Source organism: Leiobunum rupestre, chromosome 7, assembly GCF_980474605.1.
Source record: "Leiobunum rupestre chromosome 7, qqLeiRupe1.1.hap1, whole genome shotgun sequence".
NCBI classification, from domain to species: Eukaryota; Metazoa; Arthropoda; class Arachnida; order Opiliones; family Sclerosomatidae; genus Leiobunum; species Leiobunum rupestre.
Window position 1 is genome coordinate 28,998,277 of NC_143390.1, and position 20,826 is coordinate 29,019,102.

A 20,826-nucleotide genomic window follows, 5' to 3' on the forward strand; every position below is an offset into this window, starting at 1 on the left:
CAACTCGCGGGTCTTTTCAATTTTGTAGCCTCATATATATGCAAACTCTGGAAATGTTTGCTTCCTGCATTAAAATTTCCTCCTCCGCTATCCTACGTACGTGTAGCCCACTCTTCGCTCTCGCCGGGACCCGGCGTATTCTCTCTTAAACAACTGACGAATGCGCTGGCACACCACCGTCTCTCGGCCAAGTACTGGCCCGTATTGGGGCCCAGTCTCATCGAAGATCTAATGTGTACCTCGCAATTTAGGCCCGTCTGGTTTTAGCTTTTACTTCACCGTCGTCGTCGTCCCCCCCCCCTCGTACCTTATATCACGCGCTAAATGGAAGGCCACGCGTCGCTTTCATTAGCCGCCGCGGTTATTACGTATCCTTATCCACTTTCCGGGAGAAGTAGGCCAATTGGTCTACTGGCGCCTGTAGAAACACTTTTCCCGCCGCGCTTCGCTGTGCAGGGTTAAGACAACTACCAGCCGTGGCAGTTCGGCAATTCTCCTTTCCATACCTTACGAGCATCTGGTTTCAATTATTTATTTAATTAAAATGTTAATTGATTAATTTATAAAAATCTATCCTAAGCGAGTTAGGTGCCCAAGATTTTTCGTCACTATTCTGTGCTTATAAGTTTTTCTAATTTTATTACAATTCTATATATTTCTATATATTTAAAAAATAATTTAAAAAACTTTTCAAAGTACATAATAGACGCTAGCATAAATTCTTTGTCCTGTTCAACTTGTTAAAAAGTGTGACGCGCTCCTTAATGTTTTAGCGTAAAAGGCTCACGCATTTTTTTATATTTTAGGGAGCTCGCGCGAAATTGCTCGAGCCCGTTAACCTCAAAATATCAAGACGCGCGTGGAACTTTTTAACAAGTTGAATATGACATAGAGTTTATGCTAGCTAGGAGCAACAAACACAACACCCCACAAAAGGAGAACGCAACCCGTCAAAAGTCGTGGATTTTCTTGTGTACGTTTTTCATTGGTTAGACGCTTTAGCGCCTGCTGCCGTCGGAAGGGGAAAATTCAGAAATTGTCTTCCCCCCGCCCGTAAAACGTTCAGCGTAAAGGCTCGTGACGCTCGTCCAATGAAATTCGTACACAACCCTTCGTTAGCGTGTTTAAAGGCTGGCTGCGTTCTCCTTGAGTTTGTTGCTCCTAGATGCTAGCGTCTATTTTATAACCGTTTGCGATAAATTTTAAAATATGAATTTAATGCACCGGAAATTAAAAATGTCTTATTTTTATTTTGGTTTTAATTTTATTCAAAAAAATATTCGAATATTATTTTATTCTAGGGTGTATTTTGGAAGTCGTTATACGTTAAATATATTCGTCCTCTATTTGAGCTGTAAAGACAGCGTATAAACACCGTTTAGAGAGCAAAAATAAAATTTTCATCACCGATTTTACTAGAAATGTTTTGTATATATAAGCCTCCTTTTTCGAAATTTGAATAACACATTTCCGCGAGTGTGGATAAATAATGAATCATTTTCGTATGTAAAATTGTGTCTGACGAATGGGGGTGCGAATAAAAGGGGGGGGGGTGAAACGGCAGTAGACGAAGCGAATTTTTATGACGGAGACGGGAGGGGGGGACCTCTAAGAGAGGGGGATCGGAAAGAAGTTAAATTTGCGCAATGGGGGAGTAGAAGAACAAACCTTGGATACGCGTAAGAGGGTCCAGCACGCGGGGGGGGGCTTGGCTTTACGAACTCTTTACTCTCTCCGACGTAGACGGAGGTGGCGAGGGGGGGGGGGGGGATATAAAGTCAACTTTTATAATAAAGCATAAGAGATAGCGCGAAATATACTTTCTACTCGATTCCAGGGTACACATTTACTCGGTTTCTGTTTGTTAAAACGACTTTACTCGGCGTACATGTACGTTTAAGGATTGCTAAGTTTATACAGCCGCCACCGCCGACTGTCGACGTTGTAAGGAAAGCCGCGGGACGGGTAAAGTCCGCGAGCTTTTGGAAGTTTGCCGGTGCACTCTTCGTACAGCCAATGTTCCAAATTTGAGCGTATATTATATGTACTCTGAGAGAGAGAGAGAGACACACGACTCCGGTATATTAGCGTTTTATGTTTGTATACGTTTACTGTATATGGCGACGACGTTAGGACTCTTTCTCTTACTCTCTCTGGCGGGGCACATTGCGGCGTGTGTGTACGTATGAAATATTTGCTTGAGAGTTTGGGAAGAGCCGGGGTTTATTCGTGCATATTGGAAGAGCGAGCCGGGGCTTAAGCGGAGTCTGGCCCTTTTCTATCTAGAGTAAATGTGGACCGATGCACTTTTACCTTTGAGCAAATATGTAAATATTTCTCCACCAAATATGTACCCTGGCTTCTCTCTTTGCGCTTTGCCGCCCCCCCCCTTCTCCCTTTTGCCAGCTAGTGTGACGTTCCTAGAAGGTTTAAGGGTGGAATCAGGGGGGGGGGGCACACCAAAAATAAAGCCCTCCGCCTCCCCCCCGCAAACCCCTTAAAAGAAGCGACCTTTTCCCCGCACGCTGTAAGACAGTTAAGTTCCAGATAGCGTCCCAGTAACAGCCACTTTTCCTTCTCGTCTATATCCTTTCAACATTTTAAACTTCAGCCCGCTTTCCCAGTCCGTCTTTCCGCGACGCCAATGTCACCAAATGTCCATCGCCCGTGCCCCGAAATGTCCATCGGCCGTGGCCCGTTTACCGCGTGGGTGCTCCGATCAATGTCATCCAGCCACCAGAACCAACTTTTCCGCGAATGATCCTCGGATTTGGGTTTCTCCTTCTCGCTTCTAAGAGTCACCGCGCCGGACGACGCTTTTGGTCTAAACAAAAACATTACCACGTGGTCGCATTGTGTTACTCTTTTCGCGCTCGGGACCCCCGTTGACGTCCCCCGAGGAAACGGGGCTACCCCCCTCGATCGAGTCTAGTTCGTTCTCGTCGGTGTTCGAACTTAATAAGCCTTGGTGTCCGTTAAGACGCGTTTCTTTGGTTTAATCTACGCTTCCAAATGGCGTAGTTTATACGCGGAAGATGGTGTATTTTGAAGTGTGGTGTTCGCGCGATGCTTTTGAGAGAGAGAGAGAGAGTACCGCGGTAAAGCGTAACGGAATAAAGGTTCCTGATTGGTTCGTTGTCTCTCTCCTGTCGCGTAAGAATCTGAACCCCTCGCACTCCTTCCTTCCCTTCGTAAACGTCTCTTTCGGGAAGTAGCTTCTCACGCGGATTGTTATTTCGTTGTATACGTTTTAACAGCTTTTCAGGTTAGTTTGTATTTCGTAAAAGCTATTATACCTCTCAAAATCTCATTTTAAAAAAAAAGTAGTTTTCTATATAAATTGTACGTTATCCCTGGTAGTGCGTGTCGTTACACCACTTTGGTGCGCAACCCTTGGAACACTTTTACAGGCGCTAGGTCTATGTTTGACCTATTTTCTGAAATCGGCTCGTATGTTATAATTTATACGTTTTTAATCGCTTATTATTTTCTTTATATAATAAACCGCGTAAAAGGAGTCTAAGCGCTATAATGAAGTCGTCAACTCCTTGGAGAAAATGATATATTAGTTGTTTATCCCACTTTCGTTCGTATCCCCGTTTATATATCTATTCTTATCTCTCAATATTGAAGAGGATATAAGTTAAGGTGGGCGGATAAACTCTTCCAAAGAAGAAAAAAGAATTAGATATAAAAAATATATATTGGGGCCAGCGGATACGGCTTGAAAAATAGTCTATTTTTCTTCCGATCATATTTCTGACTTTTTTCTTCTTTGGCGTATAGGGCTGGGCCAGATAGAGGGAGGGAGGGAGTATTGCTCGGAATTTCATCTTAGTTCCTTGGAGAATTGGCGGGCCCTCTGTCGCCTTTCGGGGGCTGACGTTCCCGTAACGTTTCCCAGGCCAAGAGATGGCCCCGGGCCCCGGCGATATATATTACGCCCTTCCTCGCGCAATACATCAGCGCGGGCGCAGTAACGTCTGTCAACAAACGCCAAAAGCTCATTTCCTGCAGAACATTCTCTCTCAATCCTTTTCCACCCCCCTTCGCCCGCCCCCCCCTGGCGTCTCTGAATATTGTACCCCGAGTCGACAACCGATTTACTTGAGCGATAGTCGGGAGCGGAAGACGGTAGGTTCGCGACTTACCCCGCGCTGTCAAGTAAGGTGGGTTTTCGCGGATGCTGCGGAAACTGGAGAGCGGAGAGAACTGTATCTTCTCGTTTCACGTGATGTCCTTGTTTGCTTAGCCACTATTGGCCGAGAGAGATAAGGAAAGGGGCGGGGTTCTTCTCCTCTCTTTCAGTCTGCGTCCTTCCTCGCGCTCGGCCTCGGGCGATTCTCCCGAAGAGCGTTTTCTCCTCAGCCTTCATTTTCCGCCCCCCCCCCCCCGCCCCCTGTCCTCCCTTCTGATATATCCTGAGGTATATCCGGTTGGAACGCCTGGCGTGGATGGCGACTGAAGGGGCCGCCACTGGGAGAGAGTCGCGAAACCTGCGGAGTCGATAAGAAGACTGATATACCGTGGCTGTGCTCTAGGCCGATTCGCCGAACGCAAAATGGAAAATGATCCAAAAAAATTGCGGTTTTTTTCGTTTAGAATTTTTAACTGGTTTCTAATTAAGATCTAGTTTTTAAAATGAAGGGGATTATATTGGTTTGATATCATTGTTATTGAGAATTAAAAAAAGATTAAACTTAAAATATTTCCCTTTAATAATTAAAAAAAATATTTCCCTTTAATAATTAAAAAAGAGCTATTATTGTTAGTCGAAGTAAGTTTATAACTAGTGTTGTAAGTCAGAAAATGTTTCGCAGAAAAGGACCAAGGCTTTTTTTCCGGAAAACATTCCGTATTTTTCCGAAAAAATTTAAAAAAAAGTTTTCATTCCATGATTAGTCTAATATTGTTTGCAAATTTAAATAAAGCGGCATTTTCGCCTCATTTTTTGAATCTAAAAGTAAAACTAAACCTCTAGACTAGCTTTAAACTGATTAACATTGTAACACTATTGATGTTTTGTAGTATGACATTGTTTACTGTTATTAGACGCTTTATATCGATAAAAAGTTTAAAAAAAAAATTAAAACCCCTTAAAAAGTAATTTGTTTCAATTTTTTTATATTTTGTTTTTCCGGGAAATTTTTCCGCATTTTATTTTTCCAAATTTAACAACACTATTTATAACTTTTTTGTTAGTTTATATAGTCGAAGTAAGTGTAGAGTTAGGTGTTAATGAATATTTCTATGCAAAACGAAAACGCGTTTAATTCAGAGGGAGTGCCTAGATTGCCGGTCGTAGTTCCGTTTCCTCTTCATTTAATACCCTCCGCAAAGGTCTAATTCCCTTCTCCATTTGGGACGAAATAATGAAAAAAAAATTAAAACGTTGTGTTCCATTAGTTGGCTGGCTTGAAATAATGTTCGTCCTGCAGCAATAATGTATATCTCTTTCGTTTTCCGCAACTCCAGCGTCTAATAGCCCTTTTATAAGCGCGTGCTCGGGACAATATAATGGAGGTTCGCCTTGTCCTTGTTGACACAGGCTGCGCACCAGAAATCATCAAAGTAATGGCGCACAGCGCGTGTGTGTTCTGAGGCAAACACATTATTTTGATCGTTTTTCCAGCTTTCGCCTTTAATACTCGCCACCCCCCGTCGCGCCCCCCCTTTATACTTTGCACTCTGTCGCGGTCACGCGCCTTTGCCCGCGAATTCGCGTGAGTTCGATAGGAGTGGTCACGTGGTTTGACCTATGGCGCGCTGTCCTCCGACCAGGACCTAACTGGCACCGCTCGTCGAACCGCCTGGAAAGGGTCGAGTCTGCGGTACTCGTAACGATCTATCCTTTGATCGTGGTCGCCACAATTTCCAAGTAAAGTTTCGTGGACGACGCAAAAAATGAGATAAAATGTGAACGCGAATGGGGAGGCTCTTCGTTAATCAGATATTGGCGGCGAGATACGCGTTTTAGAAAATATGTGGGGTTTTCGCGATATTGGCGCTGGAATAAGTCGTTATTTAAATTCAGTCGACGTCTTAGGGTTTAAAAATACGGACCCGTTCCATAAGGGTACTTTAGCGAATATAATATCATCAACTGCGTAATACGTTCGCGTGCTTTGTAATTCGTTGATCCAGATAGTTTTCTTTTTATTATTATTAAGGATCATCTTGCCTTAATGGTTTCGTTTGAATGGTTTTTTTTATACCTGTATATAAAATAGATATTTTGGGCTTTCTAAGTTAACGAATTTTGACTTTATCAGCTGATATTGTAAATCTACTTTTTTCCAGGTAAAAGATTAGCGAAAAAAGGGTTGTTTCGCGGCTGCGAAGTCGTTTAAAAATTACGAACATTTACGTTAATGGTTTTTGCACGGTCGCCTTCTAAATTCTCGTTTGACTTAGATTGTTTGATTATCGTAGATGTTTCTACAAGCCGACTTATATATCCAATCATTAGCTACGGAGGTTAAGCGATCGAGGCAAACCCCAGTTTTATAGATCAAAATCAATTAAGTACGGTCTATTCTTTATTCAGATTGTTTACCGCCCGTTAAATATAGTTCGTTGTTTCCGATACAAGTTAAAATTTCGTAAACAAGGTTTAGATACGGGGGGGGGGGTGGCGATCCGTATGTTGGCCCCCTCCTGTATTTGAATAGAATACGAAAGGGACGCGTGCATTCCGCTTTGGTTACAATGGATACTAAAAGTAAGATTTAACGTTCGATTTATTTTCAATTTTCGCTCGGTCGCAATGTCCTTTTTCCGCCGACTTTGGTCTGAATTGTCTCCGGCAGAGCGCGCGTTTTTCGCTTTCCGGGATAAATCGGAGGGTAGCGTTTCCCTATTTACACGCGCCTACAAATAGACAATAAAAGCGAACAAAAGATGAAAGTGGAAGGAGGGGGGGTCCCCGCGTCGCCGCTAAAAGACAGGCGGTATCACGCGGGGGGGGGGAATCATTTGTCGTTCACTCTTATTTTCTCTCTCTAGGTACTAATCCTCCTTTCATTCGGAGACGACTAAGCTGATGGTTCCGCTTTAGTAGCGAGGGAGGGTCCAGTCGGCGTGGCTTCGAACCGCGACGCGAAACTCTAAAGTCGGGAGGGATCTGCGGGAAAAGCCTACTTTTCAGCATTAAAAATCTCGTCGCTAGCGGGAAGAGGAAACTTTTCATATCCGGCAGGCGCGTGCCGCCCTCTCTCGTACGAGGGATTAAGACGACGATTAGCGACTGCGCTTCTGGACACAGAGACTAAATCCCCCGACACTGATAAAGCTCTACCATGGTGTATAGTATCGGGGGAGGGTTAATCTTTTTCTATGGTGGATAAAAGCGCTGTTTCTTGTTCGTATAACACGTACGGCGCGGCTATATACGGGCCTTGTCCCCGACTCTCTTTTTTATCAGTTCTTGTTGGACCCGGACGACAGAGCCGAGGCTTAAAATCAATGAATAGTGCCTTTACAGTATCGTATTCTATCGCCATTGTTATTGTTAATGGAATAATAGCCGCGATCCATTCCTTATTCGAGATCTGGGCCCTCCCCATTTAATTCGAAAGCGCCGCTGATAACGGAGGTACCGCAAAGTTAGCCCAAAGCTCTAGCTATCACTTAGCTTTATAATATATCTCTTACGAGATAAGTGAGGGTGGATCCAATTTGATTATTTTTTTAATCCAAAATTACGTTTGATCCATTTAAAATACGTTAAATTCACCTTTATTCTAATTAGATTCCGTGCAGGTTCGAGTTTTCAATGGGCGCTATTTTACCGCAAAACCGCGGATATATATTCCGCACCATGGCTTAATATGTATTACTCCACTTGAGTATGTAATAATTAAGAATATTTTCCCTCTGTAATAAATAGTTGATTTTATAAAATAAAAAGTGGTCTTGACCAACTTGGTTAAAATGTTGCTCTTACGTCACAAGACCCAGCTTTATTAGTGTATTCTTCGCACGAGTGATTTTGCACGCGCGCTAGAAAAAGTTATTCTCCTCGTGACTGTAGCGCGCGCCCGTAGCCTTGTCAAAGTAAGATACTGTGACGTAAGAACTACATTTAAACAAGTAGGCCACGTTACTTTATAAAAAGAACTATTAAGAAAATCAGACAGATATTCCAACAGTAGACCGGTTTCAGTAAATCCATAAGTAACATATTAACAATAAGTATGGCAGTTAACGAGATTTATAACCAAACTGATTTTCATAGTTATTGCGTGATCAAGATGTTTTCTCAGAACAGAGCCATCTAGTGTCTGCAATACGCGAGACTTCCGCTAAACCGAAATATCTGGATAGGTGGAATATTATTCTAAAATGATAAAAATTAAAAATGTTTTTCTCGGCGCCACGAGCTCATGTTTTTTTTATCACGCGTGATTCGCACGCGCGCTTCTAAACAAAGTCAAAGCCCCTCGCGACTCCAGCACGTGCTCTCCGATATTAGGGGTACGTTCAGTAGCAGTCAACGGAAAAAAACCCGATGGATTTGAAACGCTTTTATTCAGTCATCGGTGTTTTTTTAAATGGCGTAGCTTTTATAGTAGTTTTACTTCGGTGAGTAACCGATGACTATCGTGACGTCAAAACCGGAAACGCGAAAAAGCGTACAGTAGGAAACCGATGTCAGCGATTACTAATCGGTGAGTCCGATGAGCGCTGCTAAACGTGCCCCTAGGATTAAATTTTTAAGTCCAAGTCACAGTGCCGAAAAAAGGTTCGGTGAGAAAATTAGCATTAAAGCAATAGGAAGTGTCATACTTATTGTGATTATGTTACTTATGGTAAATCTAGTATACATCCAGGGAGCCCCAAAAGGGTGAAACCGGTCTACTGTTGGAATCTGGGGCTGAAATTTTGGCTTTTGATATAACTACCTTAACGTTTAATTTCAACTGAAGCTCAGGCTTAAAATATGTCTGCTGTGACCGAAATGCAATCATTGGTGAAGAATTTCACTATAAATTGCAATGGAATGCTCGCATAAAGGGGCCCTTTAATTTTTAATTTTCGTTCAATCCTTCCACTATATTTTGTTTCGAAACGTATTTTGAGCAATCCAACGCGAAGATATAAGTTTCAAGAAAACAAAATGATCAGTATTACGAGTATGGAGACGTCTCTCTTAAGATATTTTATTATAATATTATATTGACTTTACGTAATATCGCGTTTTCCAATGGGAGATTACGCGCGGAAAAAGAACTTTTCTCAATTCCTCTCATCAGATATAATGTCGAGATGGATTTATCCAGAAAGAGTAATAACGAAAAAGAATAAAAGTGAAACTCTCTTGAATTTTGTCGACGCTCGGCAAACTTAATTAAATTTTCCTGCAGCGAGAGAGATATTGAAAAGGAGAATTTCCCCTCATCAAATATCAGAGAGGAGACTTTTGATATTTTTGATTAGTCTACTGTCTAAGGGACGGACGGGGGGCGACGTAAGCGAGGCTGGAAACGCGGCTCCGACATTAGCCGATATCGTCCTTATCCACACATTGACTGTCAGCCCCATCTATGTACGTTCCGGGGTAAAACTCCCAGCCTTTAATTCCCCGACGTATAAAGCTAGACGTGGAAAATTCTTAACACAAAGAAAAAAAGGCTTTAAAAAGTTCTATAGAAAGTGTTCGCCGGTGTATTGAAGGATCTCTGGCTAGGCAACTTCCAAAGAAGACTTTTCCATAATTAGCTCCGGCATCAAACCTAGTTTTTTTCGCCCTCAGTCTTCCTTTATGTCAACATTTTACCCCTGCTATTTTCCTTCCCTTTACGTCGATCCAATTGAGTTTCTCCCTCTAACTTCTCAGTAGACCAGATGGCAAACAGTCCTAATACCTTAGTTTTAATTTAAATTTAACGCTCGGATAAATACAAAATATTTTTTTAGAAATAGGCCAGATTCTGGAAAATCGGCCAAAACGCCTGTAGAAGTGTTCCAACCGCCTCACACCGAAGCGTTTCTCGACGGTTACCCGCTAGTTAAACCGAACCTACGAATCTGATTTGATCCCACGTATTTTCCGTAATAGGGACTATCGGGTGATATTACGGGTTAAACTATATTATTTTGAGACGTAATTTATCTTAAAGAATGGATTCTTTGGGACCCATTTTCGAGGGAAAAAACACCCACAAAGAAAAGATTCTTGAAAAATGCGTGTATCCATCCGCGACAGGGTGATGTAGAGTTTGTAGAGTAAGAGTGTCGGGGGTGGTGGGTGCTTGGCTAGGCGTCGTCGTTGGGGGACCTTTAGTTTGAGAACGGCGTTTGGCGACACATCACGGAGAGGTTTGTCAACAAAGCGGGAAGAATGGCCGTTCTCTCCTCCCATTCGCGGGGCGGCTCTCCAGTGCCCAACAGCGCCAAGAAAGAGGCCGAACCCCGGCGAAGAAATCGATGCGAAATTCGCGTGTCTCCCTTCTCTCGCCAACCTTTCTGGCCGAATCGTTACGTCCCGAATATGCCAACCTTACATGTCTCCTTCGTTCGTTACGCCGCTCAAAACGCGTTCGCTAAAGAGGACAGGCCGGGAGGGAGCGGAAAGTAGCCTTTCCAGCCCCCCCCCTTTCCAGTTTCTTCTCAGTACGTATTTTAGGCCTATTTCGTAAGGGTCGTTAAATTAAGTTAATCCTTAGCGTGCTTTCCCCGCGCACGGAAATATTTTATTCGGGCTAAAGCGTTCGTCTATACTTCCCCGAACAAACAAAGAGGGAGCCACTGGAGTGAAGCGAAGTATAAAAGAGAATGAAGAGACTCGAATCTTGGAGGAGCTTTTTCCTTTTAGTTGATCGCGTCGATCCAGCGCGGCCTCGTCCTATTCTTCGTACACTTTTAGCCGGAACGTAGAACATTTTCGATGTTTACGAAATTCTGGAGAAGGGACTCTCTTATTTTTTTATTCCGTTCCGCTAGATTGATTATAATTTTGTTTAGGGAGGCTATCACTAGGCCTATGGCCACCTCTAGCGACGATACGAGTTTGCAGTGTTCGTGACTTTCGTAAACATTGGAAATCTTTGGGGGAAAACGCTTTTTAATACGCTGTTTAGGATTCGCATAAAGAGGCGCTTTTTTTATTTGGCGTCAGGTCCTCCCCAGAAAGGGAATGGAAGACTTCTATATTTTAATGGAGACTTAGTTCGAGGGAGGGAGGCTGGGGTATTGGGGAATTGATGAAAATTTCAATTTACCACGACACTAGTGGGCTCGGCTGCTTTTTAGGCATCTGCTCAAGCGCGATAAAAAGCGACAGATTGAAAACGAGAGACGCTCGGTATTTTTTCGGCGCAAAGTTTGCTCCGAGCCTTGGGTGCGAGCGAAGCACAATGCTCCCCGAAAACCCCTTGAACATTTCTCTCTCTTTGCCGAAATACTTCTGTCGGAAATCTCCCGGGGATTTCTCCCTCTAAACTCCGCCAGGTTTTTGATTCTCCGTTCTCCTCTCTTCATCACATCTCTCTCTCTATCAATGGAGTAGGCTACTTCCAAATCCTTCTTTCAATAAAAAACCTTCCCGGATCATTCCGTTGTTTCGTGGTTTTTTTATCCCTATCCTCTATTCGCGAGAGGATACGCGCTTGTTCGATTGGGAGAGCAAGTGACGTTCGCCAAATTTATGTCTCCAACGATTGAGTAATTTTTAATAAATTAAAAATATATTTCATCTATTAGATTTCTAAGGAAATTTAAAGTTGTAATTTTTAATAAATATATGTTAGATTTCTAAGGAAATTTAAAGTTGTAATTTTTAATAAATATATGTTAGATTTCTAAGGAAATTTAAAGTAGTATTTTTTAATAAATTTTTCATCTATTAGATTTCTAAGGAAATTTAAAGTTGTAATTTTTAATAAATATATGTTAGATTTCTAAGGAAATTTAAAGTTGTAATTTTTAATATATTTTTCATCTATTAGATTTCTGAGGAAATTTAAAGTAATTTTTAATAAATATATTTCATCTATTAGATTTCTAAGGAAATTTAAAGTTGTAATTTGTAATAAATATATTTCATCTATTAGATTTCTAAGGAAATTTAAAGTTGTAATTTTTAATAAATATATTTTGGATTTCTTAGGAAATTTAAAGTAGTATTTTTTAATAAATATATTTTAGATTTCTAAGGAAATTTAAAGTAGTAATTTTTAACAAATTTATTTCATCTATTAGATTTCTAAGGAAATTTAAAGTAGTAATTTTTAACAAATTTATTTCATCTATTAGATTTATAAAGACGAAATTTTCGAAGTTTTAGTTTGTATTTAATTTAGATACGCGACGAAAGAGTATAAATTTTGTATCCGGTGGTCGGATATGACGTAAAAGGCGCTAGAATTTTGAGAGGCAACTTGACGGGACGCTTAATCCCGGCGCGTTCTGGCGAAGGCGCTGGACAGATGGCCAATATGAGAATATAAATTTTATACGAAGAACATACACTTTCCGCACTTGGTCGTTTCGAGGCGGGCGTTTTATACTCTCTCGAGAAACGCGTCGCCGTGGTACTCGAATGGAGGACCAACGACGGCCCGGCGTCACGCGCACTTCAAAAATCTATATGAAATTGCGTCTCTCAACCCCCCACCATCGCTAAATTGATATCCTTGGGCTATATTCTGGATATAATGAAAGTGGCGCCGCAACTGTCTCAGTTATTACAACCAAAATTAAAATAAGTTTGGGTGCAATTCGTTGCCATCTTTAAAAATGTAGTTTTTGGGTTCGAAGCAACGTGAAAAGTTCCCGCACCGGCTCCGCGTCGCTTTTAATACTCCAGTAGACCAGTAAGCCGGCGATGAAACCGTGGATATCCAGACGATGTACGGCAGAGTATGGGAGGCTTGGGAGCCGTGTGTACGTAGTGGCTGGCAACGAGTGTTTTTGGCGCCCAAGTTTGCTTTGGCGCTAAGTGGCTGTCGAGAAAATGGCCACCTGGAAATGTAAGGATTCTCGGGGCATGGGAAATCCCGGCCGCCCCGGGATCCACTCGCGTTTGAAGTTCCCCGAATGATTACTAACCACACGCTGCTTGCTTTTTTGCTCATTGGGATACGCTCTTCCATCATCAGTTAGTCTGAAATCGAAAACCAGCCTTAAAATTTTAGTAGGGCACTGTTTTTAGTGGCGTAGTATGAGTATATTTTTAAATTGATGCTCAATGGGTTTGTGTTAGATTTGCACGCGGAACGAGCACGTGGAGGCGGCCACGATCAGGTGTCACGACGAAGAGAGATTTATAGACTATGGTTGCGATGGTTCGACCAATATTTAACATTTCATATTTTTAGAAATTTATTTGTTTATATTGCTAATTTTTTTTTTAACGAAAAAAATTAATTTTATAATATTAAAATAAAATTGCGTTCAACTGAAAAACTTTAATGATCACCAAAATATCTGGGTAGGGCACTTATATTCCAGGTAGAGCACGGCCCGAGTCCCCCCCCCCCCCCTGGTTAGGGCCCTGTATTGCCTAGTTAAAGGCCGACTACATAAATCTCCGGTTTACTCTGTCTCTCACTGGAAGTAGGCTTACTGGAATACACGTGTGCCATGCAGTCAGCCTACTTCCAGTGAAAGACAGAGTAAACCGAAGATTTATGTAGTCGGGCTTTAAGCGGATAAATTTACGCGTTTGACCTTATCGTATTCGCGAAATAAATATATAAATACAAGTATAAAGTAGATAATAACAAAACTTTAAATTCGCAAATGGATAACTATTGAAATTATCCGGGGGAATCGGCGTCGAGGGGAATTCTTGGAAAATCCACTTTAAATATATTGAGTAAACTGTCCCATTTAAAATATCATCGTTCCGGAAATCTATAATACATGTAGATGGTATTTCCACCGGATTCACTTACGTTATCGGGGTTTTGATGTATTTAAATAAATTTACAGACCTCCCCCTCCCTCCATTTCCAACTCCTCGATATATCGCGTTGGAACTACTCCGGCGAGCTACAAACCCGCCGTACTTCAGCCTGCCACAGAGAGAGAGAACTAGTCTTGGAAAAGTGTTTGTCCAGGGCAAATAGCAGAGCGAACCGATCTAACTCCTTAACAAAGTTTGCTCTGCCAAATCATCCTCGATGATTATTAAACGACTTATTAGTGAGTCCTTAATACGTCTCTCATCATTTATGTATTGCACATTTATTACGCTTCATAAATAAACTCGTTGTAGCGGCTAAGGCGCTCGCTCGCTAGGCCGCGCCAACGCCATCTCTAGTCAACACGACGCGCGATAAATAGTTCCGTTTCCAATTCGAGCGAGGATGCGGGAGGGTAGGGGGGGGGGGCACGGCGCTAATAAATCGGATATTTGCTTTTCTGACGAGCGGAATCCCCCCCCCCTCGTGTTTGGTCAAGTCGGAATGCGCGTACGGTGCAGACTATACACTTACTCCCTTCGTTTTCGCGTTACTGCCAACTTAGCGAATCCAACCTTAAGTGACCCTCGAAGCGACGAGAGCGTAACCAAACCCTAGTAATGTTGTCGTATTTGGCCGCGGAATTTACCGGCAGTGACGAACATAATTTACGCGGCTACCTTCGACTGATTTCGGGAAATGATTTGAATTATTTGCCGGAGTTTGCGTAACGTCTTTCAGCTAGGCCTCGGCGTAGGCCGTACACGCGGTACAATTGTTCCCAGTTATTTAACGAAGTTCCCCCGCGTTCCTTCTAAAATTTTCAGCGTCATATTCTCCATCCAATGTTTCTCTCCACACTTTTCAACGAATAGGACGCGTTTTCTTTGGCCACGGATTGCGAACTCCGGAAATAAACAAACTCGACGAGCTATCTAACTACCGTTTAAAATTCGTCTTCTTACTTTAAGTTTTGCGCAACCATTTTTATAACCATTTAATTATAAAGTGGAGATGTTGTATTAGGTATTTATATCCTTCGAAGCTTAGTAACTCGGGTGTAGATTAGAATAAGGCTTAATAAGCGTTCGAGCCTTAAATGTGGCCAAGTCGCTGCGAATGGAAGATTGGAAACTAGCGTATGATTCACGTCAATAGGGCGTCCTGCTATACGGTAAATATTGTACGTAGCTTACGGACGAGCGCGCGTTATAATGATGATAAGGATTAAGAGGACGATGGATCGGATGATTTAGTGTCATCCCCGAAACGAAGGGGAATGGTCCGACACTTTGGCGACGCCGTTCTCCGGCGATTTGCATAAAAATGGCCCTTCCAATTGCCCCCACTCTTATAAGGGATAACAGTTTCGAAGCAAATAGATTTTTAGTTTTTTTTTGGGAGCAGTTTGCGGATTAAAACCAGAAATTAAAATTATGATTAATTTCGCTACTTATCGTAACTATTTTGTTTTAAGTTTAGTAAGTTATTGGCGCGCTAAATATTTAAGGTTCAAAATATCCGGAGCCATATAACAGGTGTTCAATCGCTGTTTCGCAGGTGCTCCGTTGTACCGCGCACAAAGCTTCATTGTCGGTTCATTCCCCATTATTTGGGTCTTGAAAGGGCCATCGCGATATTATTGTGGCTTCCCCCGCGTTTTGACCTCGGTCTCCGAGTGATATGCCCCGTCGATATAGCCAAGAATGGCGCGTGTTATCGCGACAATGCGGAATAACTTCTATTTTGGTATAATAGTGCTCTCTCTCAGCCATCACCTTCTTTCGTGATACCTCTTTTATGTCGCGTTGAACATTTTGACACATTTTTCCTCACCGCATTGTATTTCCCATGTCGCACGTGCGGCGAGAGCCGTAAAGGTCGTGCATTGCCCTCTTAAAGTAAAACATTTCACAACGCCATTTTAGGTAGAGTTTTTCTTACCAGACGTCGAAACCAGTCTAAAATGCTGAAAATTTTAAATATCGCAAAAACCACGAAAATTTTTTATTTATTCGCGAATCTTTTTATGCAGATATTTTTCTTAGTTGAAATTTTATTTTGTAGTTGGACTTAAATCATCAGCTAGAAGTTATTTTTAATGATTATTCCGGAATTCGCAGCGCGGCCATCTTTGTTTGTGTCAAGAGTCTTTTAAGATAAGTAAAAAAAAATAGTTGGGGTTCCGACAGAATTAGGTAGGTAATTTAGGGTTCCATAGCAAAAATAAATTGGAAACCGCTGCTCTAAGGGCTTCACTCTAAATATTTGTTTCCCCGTAAGCAAAATTTTGCATCGTTAAAATCTCAATTTTAATCCATACGTTTTAACCTAAAAATTAAATGTTTTGTCTTTTTTGCCAAATTTTACATAAGTTTCATAATGGTTTCAAATTGATTATATATCTTTAATAGTGAACTGTCATCAGTGGCGTAGAGGAGGTGGGTTTTCCGACTTTCCGTGTACTATTCACCCTCCTTTGGCCGTAGCTTTAACTTAACTAAATTCTTACATCTCCTTCTCGACCCTATCCGAACTTTTACATAATCCGCCACTTTATTATGATAAATGCTTACAACTTTTGTATTATTGAGCCAGCATAAATGGATAGCGTATAATTTAGATTCCATATAAAAGCAATTTCTAAATCCATTAGTTTTATAACCTCAACAGCCATAACCATCAATACACCCCAAAATATCACCAATTACGTAAAAATCAGAATATCCGTTGTATAGATTTGCCCTACGCCTAACAACACCAGAGGCCAAAAGAGGTCGGATAGTAAATGAAACTACCCTTTTGCGAGGCGCAACTAGCGACAATACCCGCAGTGGGCCACCTCAACAACTCAACCTGCGACGCGAAAATCGTGGGAATGAAGCTGAACTGCGCGTAACACGGCGACTCTGCGTCGAACAATGGCGAGGTAAAGCGAAACGCACCTTGGCGTCGGACGCCTGCCACCGGTATCCACCGTCCAGGTAATTGCCTTTGTTATTTCGCCCGCCTGATACCGAATAGCACGGCACGTGCCTTCATTCTTACCCACCCGAAGTTTGCCCGCCCCATTCCACGCCAGCCCATGCAGACCTCATTTATTTAAAAACGCGCAGCGTTTACTTTTTACACGCCATTTTCGTAATTACGAAACTTTGCCCAGAAATTAGATTTTTTTTAAAGTTAGAACCAGACCAAATTGGTTTAATTTAAAATAAGGAAAAGACAAATATTTAAAATAAGGACCAGATGAAAAATATTTAAAATACGGACCAGATAAAAAATATTTAAAAAAAGGGCTAGATAAAAAATATTTAAAATAAGGACCAGATAAAAAGAATTATTTAAAATAAGGAACAGATGAAAAATATTTATTTAAAATAAGGACCAGAAAAAAATATTTAAAATAAGGATCAGATAAAAAATATTTAAAATATGGACCAGATAAAAAATATTTAAAATAAGTATCAGATAAAAATATTTAAAATATGGACCAAATAAAAAATATTTAAAATATGGACCAAATAAAAAGAATTATTTAAAATAAGGAACAGATGAAAAATATTAAAAAATGGACCAGATAAAAAATATTTAAAATTAGGACCAGATTAACATATTTAAAATATGGACCACATAAAAATATTTAAAATATGGACCAGATAAAAAATATTTATTTAAAATAAGGACCAGATAAAAAATATTTAAAATTAGGACCAGATAAAAAATATTTAAAATAGGGCTAGATAAAAAGAATAATTTGAAATAAGGACCAGATAAAAATATTTATTTAAAATAAGGACCAGATAAAAAATATTTATTTAAAATAAGGACCAGATAAAAAATATTTATTTAAAATAAGGACCAGATAAAAATATTTATTTAAAATAAGGACCAGATAAAAAAATATTTAAAATATGGACCAGATAAAAATAATTATTCGAAATAAGGACCAGATAAAGAATATTTATTTAAAATTAGGACCAGATAAAAATATTTAAAATATGGACCAGATAAAAATATTTAAAATATGGACCAGATCAAAATGTTTAAAATATGGACCAGATCAAAATGTTTAAAATAAGGACCAGATAAAAATATTTAAAATAAGGGCTAGATAAAAAGAATTATTTGAAATAAGGACCAGATAAAAATATTTATTTGAAATAAGGACCATATAAAAAATATTTAAAATTAGGACCAGATAAAAATATTTAAAATAAGGACCATCGTTTTAAGACGATTTTTAATAAGATTAACGAACAAAACATTTTGAAAATATCAAGATTGTATTCAGCCCCTAAGTATAAAGGCAAATTTCATATTCCAGCGTGACCAAATCTCCTATATTTTCTTCATTTTTCCAATGTCTTTTGATATCAAAATCTATAAATTTAGAAATATTTATTTCAGTTATTCAAAAAAAAAGGAATTTTGCAACTCAACCAATTATTAAAAGAAAATTTCTTTTAAAACAATGGATTCTCACTACATAACTATTGCAAAACCTATATTTCCCATAATTTTAAAGGAATTTATCCAAAATATTTTCCCATAATTTTAAAGGAATTTATCCAAAATATTTTCCCATAATTTTAAAGGAATTTATCCAAAATATTTTCCCATAATTTTAAAGGAATTTATCCAAAATATTTTCCCATAATTTTAAAGGAATTTATCCAAAATATTTTCCCATAATTTTAAAGGAATTTATCCAAAATATTTCCTGTAATTTTCCAAAAATCATCTTCTATAAAATCCTATAATTCGACTACAAATTTCCTATTTTTCCTACATTTGATTTGAGTTTTCTTTGGTCACTTTGCATATTCTATCGCTGTAAAATTAAAATCGGTAGAAAGCAGTGGCGTAGCCAGGATTTTGGTTCAGGGGGGGATTGGGGGGGGGCACACCATTGAAGAAAGTAAAATAATAAAAATCCCCCCCATGGATACGCCCTTCATTTCTAAAGGCAGATTTTCACTAGGCCCAAAATGCTGCTACGGCGTGCACTTAAAAAAAAAGGTATTAAAACTAATTAGCTTTCTTTAAATCGCCACTCACCGTCGTGACGATTTCGCGATTCCGAATACTCCCTTTTGCGAATTTGCCGAATCTTTTTTTTATCGCAAAAGCGTTTCATGGTCCCGTTTTCTTCACGCATTGCTAAGTATTTACTCAATGGCTACGCTTATTTGAACACTTACTCTCTCTCTCCTCACTATGCGGAATAATTTGTATGTTTAGTCTCGTCAGTTTTCTTTCCTGCAATGCATATTTACCCAAACGAGAAAAATCCCTAAAACAAACTCACTCGCGTTTATGTACGTTTTGGAGAGAACTCGTCTCTTTATTTTGGTTTGATTTTTCTCGTCCAAATTATTTTATTATTTAATGTCGACTGGATGTCAAAATCGTTGTAACAATAAAAAAGGTCTTTTATATATCTCATATTTTTCTCTTTTTTTCCCGCACGCTCCTTATTTGTTAAGACGAAAAGTAAACAGGCCTCGCGCCGGGCCCGGGCCTGGGAGGGGCCGAAAGGGGATCGTCTTATTTTCTTCTCCGCTTTCTTCCATCGTAACAGATCTAGAAAATTCTGCTAATCCGGATTACGTGGCTTGATTGTGATGTGCGCTGTCACATTTTTTTTATTATTGCGTTGTGTAGGTTTTATTTGATAAATGCGTAGTTACGTTTTTATAGCGCAAACAAAAACATTGCGTTTAAATTTTCAAATTACGGCATTGTTTTATGATTTCTTTTATATGTAGCAAGGTTATATTGTTATACCCTTTGAAATTATGTATATATTTAATTTTTATATTTATTTTAAAATATTATAATTATTTTTTGGTGATAAAAGTGCTAGTAGCTAAAATATAAACCCCTGTAAATTAACTTCTCCCTGAACACTTGTAATTTGACTTTTGTTCGTTTATTGTATATATTTTATGCCTGTTTTTTACGCTTCTAAATTTAATAAAAAAATAAAAATTAACACTATAATTTATTAAAGGCCTAGGTTTTCTTCTGCCTGTCCCCCTTTAAATTAGGCCAACATGTTCAGCGATTGGCCTACCACCAGGGTATTTGTGCTCCACTAAGTTAATTTAAAGGGGGACAGGCAGAAAAAACCTAGGCCTTTAAACGTACCAATTATTATTTTAATTGTAAATATCAAATTATTTTGTAAATTTATGTCGTTGTACGTTTTTATCGATTGTATATAATGCGTTTAAATTGTATCGTTGAATCCAAATAAATTTCTAAGCTTCTCTTTCATTCAATCAATAGAACGCTTTTACACGGCGTCAAATCGTCCAAAAATTCGATAATTTACTTTGGTAACATCTTGCGCGAATCCCTTCTTGTATGAGCTATACGGGACAATTTGGATAAAAGCAGTCGTACATTTAGGAGCGTCGGGTGTTCGTTACACGGCCAATTCTGGGGTATAGATAGTGACGGGAGACCGATCCCCAAAATATATTCATACCCACGTTTGACCCTCGATTGGAGTGGGCCACGTTAAGGAGCACCGTGATCTATTATATACGGGGGGGGGGGGTCTAATTCGCGTCCATTTATAACCTCTATAACGAATTATATATTTCAACCCCAGCTAGAATCCAATTTGGCACAAACTGTACCGCGCGTTCTCAGCCTAGATCCCCGTATTTGTTACGATTACAGAGTGGCCGGGGTCTCGTCCGTGTATGGTTTAAAAAAAGCGAATGACACCCCGAAAGAAGCTTTATCATAAACGATATTGTCAGTTATTCCCGTCCATTGTTGCCCGTTCGTCGTCGAGGATCCCACGCTCTTGGCGTCGGCGTCGGACGGAGAAGGCGCGTGCCGAGCCAATTTCTCTCCAGCCAGCTCGACTGTTTTTCGGGGTATTTCAACCTGCGAGCCTCTC

General features: G+C 40.0%; 1 long non-coding RNA gene across 1 annotated transcript in view; it reads left to right on the top strand.

The window, feature by feature from the left end:
* The window catches only part of LOC149935949 (uncharacterized), a 43,915-nt gene extending 24,256 nt beyond the window's left edge, over positions 1–19,659 (top strand). Inside the window, exons 2-3 of the long non-coding RNA XR_016472348.1 lie at positions 16,646–16,891; positions 19,397–19,659. This is a non-coding gene — a long non-coding RNA (uncharacterized LOC149935949). The remainder of the gene's footprint in view (positions 1–16,645; positions 16,892–19,396) is intronic.
* The last annotated feature ends 1,167 nt before the right edge of the window (positions 19,660–20,826 follow it).